We start from the raw sequence: 14,017 nt of genomic DNA, 5'->3' as shown, positions 1-14,017 counted from the left end.
TCAGCAGACAGTATCACACAGGAGGGGATTAGATACACAGCTCAGCAGACAGTACCACACAGTATAAGATTAGATACACTGCTCAGCAGACAGTATCACACAGGAGAGGATTAGATACACAGCTCAGCAGACAGTATCAAACAGGAGGGGATTAGATACACAGCTCAGAAGACAGTATCACACAGTATAAGATTAGATACACTGCTCAGCAGATTATCACAGCATATGATTAGATACACGGCTCAGCAGACAGTATCACACAGGAGAGGATTAGATACACAGCTCAGCAGACAGTATCACACAGGAGAGGATTAGATACACAGCTCAGCAGACAGTATCACACAGTATAAGATTAGATACACTGCTCAGCAGACAGTATCACACAGGAGAGGATTAGATACACAGCTCAGCAGACAGTATCGCACAGGAGAGGATTAGATACACAGCTCAGCAGACGGTATCGCACAGGAGAGGATTAGATACACGGCTCCACAGACAGTATCACACAGGAGAGGATTAGATACACAGCTCAGCAGATGGTATCACACAGGAAAGGATTAGATACATAGCTCAGCAGACGGTATCACACAGGACAGGATTAGATGCACAGCTCAGCAGACAGTATCACACAGGAGAGGATTAGATACACAGCTCAGCTGACAGTATCACATAGGACAGGATTAGATACACAGTTCATCAGACAGTATCACACAGGAGTGGATTAGATACACGGCTCAGCAGACAGTATCACGAAAGATAGGATTAGATACACAGTTCATCAGACAGTATCACACAGGAGACGATTAGATATACAGCTCAGCAGACAGTATCACACAGGATGGGATTAGATACACGGCTCAGCAGACAGTATCACACAGGAGAGGATTAGATACACAGCTCAGCAGACAGTAACGCACAGGAGAGGATTAGATACACAGCTCAGCACACAGTATCACACAGGAGAGGATTAGATACACGGCTCAGCAGACAGTATCACACAGGAGAGGATTAGATACACAGCTCAGCAGACAGTATCACACAGGATAGGATTAGATACACTGCTCTGCAGATAGTATCACACAGGATAGGATTAGATACACGGCTTAGCAGACAGTATCACACAGGAGAGGATTAGATACACGGCTCAGCAGACAGTATCACACAGGATAGGATTAGACACACAGCTCAGCAGACAGTATCACACAGGAGAGGATTAGATACATAGCTCAGCAGACGGTATCACACAGGACAGGTTTAGATATACAGCTCAGCAGACAGTATCACACAGTAGGGGATTAGATACACAGCTCAGCAGACAGTATCACACAGGAGGGGATTAGATACACAGCTCAGCAGACAGTATCACACAGTATAAGATTAGATACACTGCTCAGCAGACTATCACACAGCATAGGATTAGATACACGGCTCAGCAGACAATATCACACAGGAGAGGATTAGATACACAGCTCAGCAGACAGTATCACACAGGAGGGGATTAGATACACAGCTCAGGAGACAGTATCACACAGTATAAGATTAGATACACTGCTCAGCAGACAGTATCACACAGGAGAGGATTAGATACACAGCTCAGCAGACAGTATCGCACAGGAAAGGATTAGACACACTGCTCAGCAGACGGTATCGCACAGGAGAGGATTAGATACACGGCTCAGCAGACAGTACCGCACAGGAGAGGATTAGATACACAGCTCAGCAGACAGTATCACACAGGAAAGGATTAGATACATAGCTCAGCAGACGGTATCACACAGGACAGGATTAGATGCACAGCTCAGCAGACAGTATCACACAGGAGAGGATTAGATACACAGCTCAGCTGACAGTATCACATAGGACAGGATTAGATACACAGTTCATCAGACAGTATCACACAGGAGTGGATTAGATACACAGCTCAGCTGACAGTATCACATAGGACAGGATTAGATACACAGTTCATCAGACAGTATCACACAGGAGAGGATTAGATACACAGCTCAGCAGACAGTAACGCACAGGAGAGGATTAGATACACAGCTCAGCAGACAGTATCACACAGGATAGGATTAGATACACTGCTCAGCAGATGGTATTACACAGGATAGGATTAGATACACAGCTCAGCTGACAGTATCACACAGGATAGGATTAGATACACGGCTCAGCAGACATTATCACACAGGAGATGATTAGATACACAGCATAGGATTAGATACACAGCTCAGCAGACAGTATCACACAGTATAGGATTAGATACACTTCTCAGCAGACAGAATCACACAGGAGGGGATTAGATACACTGCTCAGCAGACAGTATCACAGGATAAGATTAGATACACAGCTCAGCAGACAGTATCACACAGGAGAGAATTAGATATACAGCTCAGCAGACAGTATCACAAAGGAGAGGATTAGATAAACAGCTCAGCAGACAGTATCACACAGGAGAGGATTAGATACACAGCTCAGCAGACAGTATCACACAGGAGAGGATTAGATACACAGTTCACCAGACAGTATCACACAGGAGTGGATTAGATACACGGCTCAGCAGACAGTATCGCACAGGGCGGGATTAGATACACGACTCAGCAGATGGTATCACACAAGATAGGATTAGATACACAGTTCATCAGACAGTATCACACAGGATAGGATAAGATACACATCTCAGCACACAGTATCACACAGGAGAGGATTAGATACACGGCTCAGCAGACAGAGTCACACAGGAGAGGATTAGATACACAGCTCATCAGACAGTATCACACAGGAGAGGATTAGATACACGGCTCAGCAGATGGTATCACACAGGAGAGGATTAGAGATACAGCTCAGCAGACAGTATCACACAGGAGAGGATTAGATACACGGCTCAGCAGACAGTATGACACAGGAGAGGATTAGATACACGGCTCAGCAGACAGTATCACACAGGAGAGGATTAGATACACAGCTCAGCAGACAGTATCACACAGGAGAGGATTAGATACACGGCTCAGCAGACAGTATGACACAGGAGAGGATTAGATACACGGCTCAGCAGACAGTATCATACAGGGTAGGATTAGATACACAGCTCAGCAGACAGTATCACACAGGAGAGGATTAGATACACGGCTCAGCAGATAGTATCACACAGGATAGGATTAGATACACAGCTCAGCAGACGGTATCACACAGGACAGGATTAGATACTCAGCTCAGCAGACATTATCACACAGGAGAGGATTAGATACACAGCTCAGCAGACATTATCACACAGGAGGGGATTAGATACATACACAGCTCAGCAGACAGTATCACACAGGACAGGATTAGATACATAGCTCAGCAGACGGTATCACACAGGAGAGGATTAGATACACGGCTCAGCAGACAGTATCACACAGGAGGGGATTAGATACACAGCTCAGCAGACAGTACCACACAGTATAAGATTAGATACACTGCTCAGCAGACAGTATCACACAGGAGAGGATTAGATACACAGCTCAGCAGACAGTATCAAACAGGAGGGGATTAGATACACAGCTCAGAAGACAGTATCACACAGTATAAGATTAGATACACTGCTCAGCAGATTATCACAGCATAGGATTAGATACACGGCTCAGCAGACAGTATCACACAGGAGAGGATTAGATACACAGCTCAGCAGACAGTATCACACAGGAGAGGATTAGATACACAGCTCAGCAGACAGTATCACACAGTATAAGATTAGATACACTGCTCAGCAGACAGTATCACACAGGAGAGGATTAGATACACAGCTCAGCAGACAGTATCGCACAGGAGAGGATTAGATACACAGCTCAGCAGACGGTATCGCACAGGAGAGGATTAGATACACGGCTCCACAGACAGTATCACACAGGAGAGGATTAGATACACAGCTCAGCAGATGGTATCACACAGGAAAGGATTAGATACATAGCTCAGCAGACGGTATCACACAGGACAGGATTAGATGCACAGCTCAGCAGACAGTATCACACAGGAGAGGATTAGATACACAGCTCAGCTGACAGTATCACGTAGGACAGGATTAGATACACAGTTCATCAGACAGTATCACACAGGAGTGGATTAGATACACGGCTCAGCAGACAGTATCACGAAAGATAGGATTAGATACACAGTTCATCAGACAGTATCACACAGGAGACGATTAGATATACAGCTCAGCAGACAGTATCACACAGGATGGGATTAGATACACGGCTCAGCAGACAGTATCACACAGGAGAGGATTAGATACACAGCTCAGCAGACAGTAACGCACAGGAGAGGATTAGATACACAGCTCAGCACACAGTATCACACAGGAGAGGATTAGATACACGGCTCAGCAGACAGTATCACACAGGAGAGGATTAGATACACAGCTCAGCAGACAGTATCACACAGGATAGGATTAGATACACTGCTCTGCAGATAGTATCACACAGGATAGGATTAGATACACGGCTTAGCAGACTGTATCACACAGGAGAGGATTAGATACACGGCTCAGCAGACAGTATCACACAGGATAGGATTAGACACACAGCTCAGCAGACAGTATCACACAGGAGAGGATTAGATACATAGCTCAGCAGACGGTATCACACAGGACAGGTTTAGATATACAGCTCAGCAGACAGTATCACACAGTAGGGGATTAGATACACAGCTCAGCAGACAGTACCACACAGTATAAGATTAGATACACTGCTCAGCAGACAGTATCACACAGGAGAGGATTAGATACACAGCTCAGCAGACAGTATCACACAGGAGGGGATTAGATACACAGCTCAGCAGACAGTATCACACAGTATAAGATTAGATACACTGCTCAGCAGACTATCACACAGCATAGGATTAGATACACGGCTCAGCAGACAGTATCACACAGGAGAGGATTAGATACACAGCTCAGCAGACAGTATCACACAGGAGGGGATTAGATACACAGCTCAGGAGACAGTATCACACAGTATAAGATTAGATACACTGCTCAGCAGACAGTATCACACAGGAGAGGATTAGATACACAGCTCAGCAGACAGTATCGCACAGGAAAGGATTAGACACACTGCTCAGCAGACGGTATTGCACAGGAGAGGATTAGATACACGGCTCAGCAGACAGTACCGCACAGGAGAGGATTAGATACACAGCTCAGCAGACAGTATCACACAGGAAAGGATTAGATACATAGCTCAGCAGACGGTATCACACAGGACAGGATTAGATGCACAGCTCAGCAGACAGTATCACACAGGAGAGGATTAGATACACAGCTCAGCTGACAGTATCACATAGGACAGGATTAGATACACAGTTCATCAGACAGTATCACACAGGAGTGGATTAGATACACAGCTCAGCTGACAGTATCACATAGGACAGGATTAGATACACAGTTCATCAGACAGTATCACACAGGAGAGGATTAGATACACAGCTCAGCAGACAGTAACGCACAGGAGAGGATTAGATACACAGCTCAGCAGACAGTATCACACAGGATAGGATTAGATACACTGCTCAGCAGATGGTATTACACAGGATAGGATTAGATACACAGCTCAGCTGACAGTATCACACAGGATAGGATTAGATACACGGCTCAGCAGACATTATCACACAGGAGATGATTAGATACACAGCATAGGATTAGATACACAGCTCAGCAGACAGTATCACACAGCATAGGATTAGATACACTTCTCAGCAGACAGAATCACACAGGAGGGGATTAGATACACTGCTCAGCAGACAGTATCACAGGATAAGATTAGATGCACAGCTCAGCAGACAGTATCACACAGGAGAGAATTAGATATACAGCTCAGCAGACAGTATCACAAAGGAGAGGATTAGATAAACAGCTCAGCAGACAGTATCACACAGGAGAGGATTAGATACACAGCTCAGCAGACAGTATCACACAGGAGAGGATTAGATACACAGTTCACCAGACAGTATCACACAGGAGTGGATTAGATACACGGCTCAGCAGACAGTATCGCACAGGGCGGGATTAGATACACGACTCAGCAGATGGTATCACACAAGATAGGATTAGATACACAGTTCATCAGACAGTATCACACAGGAGTGGATTAGATACACAGCTCAGCACACAGTATCACACAGGAGAGGATTAGATACACGGTTCAGCAGACAGAGTCACACAGGAGAGGATTAGATACACAGCTCATCAGACAGTATCACACAGGAGAGGATTAGATACACAGCTCAGCAGACAGTATCACACAGGAGAGGATTAGATACACAGCTCAGCAGACAGTATCACACAGGAGAGGATTAGATACACAGCTCAGCTGACAGTATCACACAGGAGAGGATTAGATACACAGCTCAGCAGACAGTATCACACAGGAGAGGATTAGATACACAGCTCAGCAGACAGTATCACACAGGGTAGGATTAGAGATACAGCTCAGCAGACAGTATCACACAGGAGAGGATTAGAAACACAGTTCATCAGACAGTATCACACAGGAGAGGATTAGATACACAGCTCAGCAGACAGTATCACACAGGAGAGGATTAGATATACAGCTCAGCAGACAGTATCACACAGCATAGGATTAGATACACAGCTCAGCAGACTGTATCACACGGGTGGATTAGATACACGGCTGGCTCAGCAGACAGTATCGCACAGGGCGGGATTAGATACACGGCTCAGCAGACAGTATCACACAGGATAGGATTAGATACACAGTTCATCAGACAGTATCACACAGGAGAGGATTACATACACAGCTCAGCACACAGTATCACACAGGAAAGGATTAGATACACAGCTCAGCAGAGAGTATCGCACAGGAGAGGATTAGATACACAGCTCAGCAGACGGTATCACACAGGAGAGGATTAGATACACGGTTGAGCAGACAGTATCACACAGAGTAGGATTAGAGATACAGCTCAGCAGACAGTATCACACAGCATAGGATTAGATACACAGCTCAGCAGACAGTATCACACAGGAGAGGATTAGATACACAGCTCAGCAGACAGTATCACACAGCATAGGATTAGATACACAGCTCAGCAGACAGTATCACACAGTATAAGATTAGATACACAGCTCAGCAGACAGTATCACACAGGAGAGGATTAGATACACAGCACAGCAGTCAGTATCACACAGGAGAGGATTTGATACACAGCTCAGCAGACAGTATCACACAGGAGAGGATTAGATACACGGATCAGCAGACAGTATCACACAGCATAGGATTAGATACACAGCTCAGCAGACAGTATCACACAGGAGAGGATTAGATACACAGCACAGCAGTCAGTATCACACAGGAGATGATTAGATACACAGCTCAGCAGATGGTATCAAACAGGATGGAATTAGATACACTGCTCAGCAGACAGTATCACACAGGATAGGCTTAGATACACAGCTCAGCAGGCAGTATCACACAGGAAAGGATTAGATACACAGCTCAGCAAACAGTATCACACAGGAGAGGATTAGATACATAGCTCAGCAGACAGCATCACACAGGAGAGGATTAGATACACGGCTCAGCAGACGGTATCACACAGGAGAGGATTAGATACACAGCTCAGCAGACAGTATCACACAGGAAAGGATTACATACACAGCTCAGCAGATGGTATCACACAGGATAGGATTAGATACACGGCTCAGCAGACATTATCACAGAGGAGAGGATTAGATACACAGCTCCGCAGACAGTATCACACAGCACAGGATTAGATACAAAGCTCAGCAGATAGTATCACACAGGAGTGGATTAGATACACGGCTCAGCAGACAGTATCGCACAGGGCGGGATTAGATACACGGCTCAGCAGACAGTATCACACAGGATAGGATTAGATACACAGTTCATCAGACAGTATCACACAGGAGTGGATTCGATACACGGCTCAGCAGACAGTATCGCACAGGGCGGGATTAGATACACAGCTCAGCAGACAGTATCACACAGGAGTAGATTAGATCCACGGCTCAGCAGACAGTATCGCACAGGGCGGGATTATATACACGGCTCAGCAGACAGTATCACACAGGATAGGATTAGATGCACAGCTCAGCAGACAGTATCACACAGGATAGGCTTAGATACACAGCTCAGCAGGCAGTATCACACAGGAAAGGATTAGATACACAGCTCAGCAAACAGTATCACACAGGAGAGGATTAGATACATAGCTCAGCAGACAGTATCACACAGGAGAGGATTAGATACACGGCTCAGCAGACGGTATCACACAGGATAGGATTAGATACATAGCTCAGCAGATGGTATCACACAGGATAGAATTAGATACACTGCTCAGCAGACAGTATCACACAGGGCAGGATTAGATACACGGTTCAGCAGATGGTATCACACAGGATAGAATTAGATACACGGCTCAGCAGACAGTATCACACAGGAGAGGATTAGATACACTGCTCAGCAGATAGTATCACACAGGAGAGGATTAGATGCACAGCTCAGCAGACAGTATCACACAGGAGAGTATTAGATACACGGCTCATCAGACAGTATCGCACAGGAGAGGATTAGATACACAGCTCAGCAGACAGTATCACACAGGAGAGGATTAGATACATAGCTCATCAGACAGTATCACACAGGACAGGATTAGATACACGGCTCAGCAGACAGTATCACACAGGAGAGGATTAGATACACAGCTCAGCTGACAGTATCACACAGGAGAGGATTAGATACACAGCTCAGCAGACAGTATCACACAGGAGAGGATTAGATACATAGCTCATCAGACAGTATCACACAGGACAGGATTAGATACACGGCTCAGCAGACAGTATCACACAGGGTAGGATTAGATACACAGCTCAGCAGACAGTATCGCACAGGAGAGGATTAGATACATAGCTCATCAGACAGTATCACACAGGACAGGATTAGATACACAGCTCAGCAGACAGTATCACACAGGAGAGGATTAGATACACAGCTCAGCTGACAGTATCACACAGGAGAGGATTAGATACACAGCTCAGCAGACAGTATCACACAGGAGAGGATTAGATACACAGCTCAGCAGCCGGTATCACACAGGAGAGGATTAGATACACTGCTCAGCAGACGGTATCACACAGGAGAGGATTAGATACACGGTTGAGCAGACAGTATCACACAGGGTAGGATTAGAGATACAGCTCAGCAGACAGTATCACACAGCATAGGATTAGATACACAGCTCAGCAGACAGTATCACACAGCATAGGATTAGATACACAGCTCAGCAGACAGTATCACACAGGAGAGGATTTGATACACAGCTCAGCAGACAGTATCACACAGGAGAGGATTAGATACACGACTCAGCAGACAGTATCACACAGGAGAGGATTAGATACACAGCTCAGCTGACAATATCACACAGGATAGGATTAGATATACAGCTCAGCAGACAGTATCACACAGGAGAGGATTAGATACATGGCTCAGCAGACAGTATCACACAGGACACGATTAGATACACAGCTCAGCAGACAGTATCACACAGGAGAGGATTAGATACACGGCTCAGCAGACAGTATCACACAGGATAGGATTATATACATGGCTCAGCAGACAATATCACACAGGATAGGCTTAGATACACAGCTCAGCAGGCAGTATCACACAGGAAAGGATTAGATACACAGCTCAGTAAACAGTATCACACAGGAGAGGATTAGATACATAGCTCAGCAGACAGTATCACACAGGAGAGGATTAGATACACAGCTCAGCAGACAGTATCACACAGGAAAGGATTAGATACACAGCTCAGCAGATGGTATCACACAGGATAGGATTAGATACACAACTCAGCTGACAGTATCACACAGCACAGGATTAGATACAAAGCTCAGCAGATAGTATCACACAGGAGTGGATTAGATACACGGCTCAGCAGACAGTATCGCACAGGGCGGGATTAGATACACGGCTCAGCAGACAGTATCACACAGGATAGGATTAGCTACACAGTTCATCAGACAGTATCACACAGGAGTGGATTAGATACACGGCTCAGCAGACAGTATCGCACAGGGCGGGATTAGATACACAGCTCAGCAGACAGTATCACACAGGAGTGGATTAGATCCACGGCTCAGCAGACAGTATCGCACAGGGCGGGATTAGATACACGGCTCAGCAGACAGTATCACACAGGATAGGATTAGATACACTGCTCAGCAGATAGTATCACACAGGATAGGATTAGATGCACAGCTCAGCAGACAGTATCACACAGGAGAGGATTAGATACACAGCTCAGCAGAGAATATCGCACAGGAGAGGATTAGATACATAGCTCAGCGGACTGTATCACACAGGACAGGATTAGATACACAGCTCAGCAGACAGTATCACACAGGAGAGGATTAGATACACGGCTCAGCAGACATTATCACACAGGAGAGGATTAGATACACAGCTCAGCAGATGGTATCACACAGGAAAGGATTAGATACACAGCTCAGCAGACAGTATCACAAAGGATAGGATTAGATACACAGCTCAGCAGCTGGTATCACACAGGATAGGTTTAGATACACTGCTCAGCAGATGGTATCACACAGGATATGATTAGATACAGGGCTCAGCAGACAGTATCACACAGGAGAGGATTAGTTACACGGCTCAGCAGATGGTATCACACAGGATAGGATTAGATACACAGCTCAGCAGACAGTATCACACAGGGCAGGATTAGATACACGGTTCAGCAGACAGTATCACACAGGGTAGGATTAGATACACGGCTCAGCAGACAGTATCACACAGGAGAGGATTTGATACACAGCTCAGCAGACAGTATCACACAGGAGTGGATTAGATACACTGCTCAGCAGACAGTATCACACAGGATAGGATTAGATACACAGCTCAACAGACAGTATCACACAGGAGAGGATTAGATACATGACTCAGCAAACAGTATCACACAGGATAGGATTAGATACACAGTTCACCATCACTGCGTCATAATAGCACTGCAGTATGTGGTGAGGGACTACAACTCCCAGCAAGTGACAGTGCAGGCACCGATCATGTAACTAAACCATCACTGCGTCATAATAGCACTGCAGTATGTGGTGAGGGACTACAACTCCCAGCAAGTGACAGCGCAGGCACCGATCATGTAACTAAACCATCACTGCGTCATAATAGCACTGCAGTATGTGGTGAGGGACTACAACTCCCAGCAAGTTTATTTCTTTTTATTTTACACGCTGCTGTTTTCCACAGTGAATTACCAGAAAGATCTGCACCATAATCATGGAGTGCAAATTTGCTGTTGTGGATTTTCTTGTGGATTTTTGCTAATTTGCTCTGATTTTCTATGGAAATCCTCCAGGAACAATCTGCCACATTTGATCAGATCTTCAGGCCTCATTCAGACATCTGTAGTTTTCTGGTACATTAAAAAAAAGGAAAAAAAACAAAACTGATTTTCATCAAAGGGATCGATCCGAATTGTATCAATGTTTGTTACTATATGCAAATAAAAAAATATATATATATGGATATGTGAGCTGCCCCATAGATGATAAAGGTGCGTATTATGTCTGTCAATAACATGGATGTAAAAAAACAGACGTCTGAATGAGACGTTCACCCACAAGATCATCCAGCAATAGTGCAGCTCTGACCTGACACATCGCATTCACAGAAAGGCTCCTGATCAGCACATATGATGTCTGTGATCTATAAAGAGTCCTCCACATTGTACCCACTACATATACATTCACAATAAAGCTGCCCCCGTAACATCAACTGCCCCACACCTACCACATATAGCCAGGTCCCCGCTCCCCCACACACAGTATATAGCCAGGTCCCCGCTCCCCCACAAACAGTATATAGCCAGGTCCCCGCTCCCCCACACACAGTATATAGCCAGGTCCCCGCTCCCCCACACACAGTATATAGCCAGGTCCCCGCTCCCCCACACACAGTATATAGCCAGGTCCCCGCTCCCCCACACAAAGTATATAGCCAAGATCCCCGCTCCCCCACACACAGTATATAGCCAGGTCCCCGCTCCCCCACACAAAGTATATAGCCAAGGTCCCCTCCTCCATGTATAGCATATTTATCCAGGTCCCCGCTCCCCCACACACAGTATATAGCCAAGATCCCCGCTCCCCCACACAAAGTATATAGCCAGGTCCCCGCTCCCCCACACACAGTATATAGCCAGGTCCCCGCTCCCCCACACAAAGTATATAGCCAAGGTCCCCGCTCCCCCACACAAAGTATATAGCCAGGTCCCCGCTCCCCCACACAAAGTATATAGCCAGGTCCCCGCTCCCCCACACAAAGTATATAGACAAGGTCCCCGCTCCCCCACACAAAGTATATAGCCAGGTCCCTGCTCCCCCACACACAGTATATAGCCAGGCCCCCGCTACCCCACACAAAGTATATAGACAAGGTCCCCGCTCCCCCACACAAAGTATATAGCCAGGTCCCCGCTCCCCCACACAAAGTATATAGCCAGGTCCCCGCTCCCCCACACAAAGTATATAGCCAGGTCCCTGCTCCCCCACACACAGTATATAGCCAGGTCCCCGCTCCCCCACACAAAGTATATAGCCAGGTCCCCGCTCCCCCACACAAAGTATATAGACAAGGTCCCCGCTCCCCCACACAAAGTATATAGCCAGGTCCCTGCTCCCCCACACAAAGTATATAGACAAGGTCCCCGCTCCCCACACAAAGTATATAGCCAGGTCCCCGCTCCCCCACACAAAGTATATAGCCAAGGTCCCCGCTCCCCCACACAAAGTATATAGCCAGGTCCCCGCTCCCCTACACAAAGTATATAGCCAAGCTCCCCTCCTCCATGTATAGCATATTTATCCAGGTCTCCCTCCCCCACACAAAGTATATAGCCAAGATCCCCGCTCCCCCACACAAAGTATATAGACAAGGTCCCCGCTCCCCCACACAAAGTATATAGCCAGGTCCCCGCTCCCCCACACAAAGTATATAGCCAAGGTCCCCGCTCCCCCACACAAAGTATATAGCAAGGCCCCCGCTCCCCCACACAAAGTATATAGCCAAGCTCCCCTCCTCCATGTATAGCATATTTATCCAGGTCTCCCTCCCCCACATATAGCAAAGAGAACCAAGTCCAGCACCCCCTCCCCCACCACACAGCATACGGTATATAGACAAGACCCCCACACACAGCATACGGTATATAGACAAGTCCCCCACACACAGCATACGGTATATAGACAAGACCCCCACACACAGCATACGGTATATAGACAAGTCCCCCACACACAGCATACAGTATATAGACAAGTCCCCCACACACAGCATACGGTATATAGACAAGTCCCCCACACACAGCATACGGTATATAGACAAGTCCCCCACACACAGCATACAGTATATAGACAAGTCCCCCACACACAGCATACGGTATATAGACAAGACCCCCACACACAGCATACAGTATATAGACAAGTCCCCCACACACAGCATACAGTATATAGGCAAGTCCCCCACACACAGTATACGGTATATAGACAAGTCCCCCATACACAGCATACGGTATACAGACAAGTCCCCCATACACAGCATACGGTATACAGACAAGACCCCCACACAGCATACAATATATAGACAAGTCCCCCACACACAGTATACGGTATATAGACAAGTCCCCACACACAGCATACAGTATATAGACAAGTCCCCACACAGCATACAGTATATAGACAAGTCCCCCACACACAGCATACGGTATATAGACAAGTCCCCCACACACAGCATAAGGTATATAGACAAGTCCCCCACACACAGCATACAGTATATAGACAAGTCCCCCACACACAGCATACGGTATATAGACAAGTCCCCCCCACACAGCATACGGTATATAGACAAGTCCCCACACACAGCATACAGTATATAGACAAGTCCCCCACACACAGCATACGGTATATAGACAA

The sequence above is a fragment of the Phyllobates terribilis genome, unplaced genomic scaffold, assembly GCF_046119375.1.
Source record: "Phyllobates terribilis strain yellow unplaced genomic scaffold, ASM4611937v1 Scaffold_239__1_contigs__length_3013552, whole genome shotgun sequence".
Taxonomy (NCBI): Eukaryota; Metazoa; Chordata; class Amphibia; order Anura; family Dendrobatidae; genus Phyllobates; species Phyllobates terribilis.
This window is presented reverse-complemented; position numbering follows the sequence as displayed.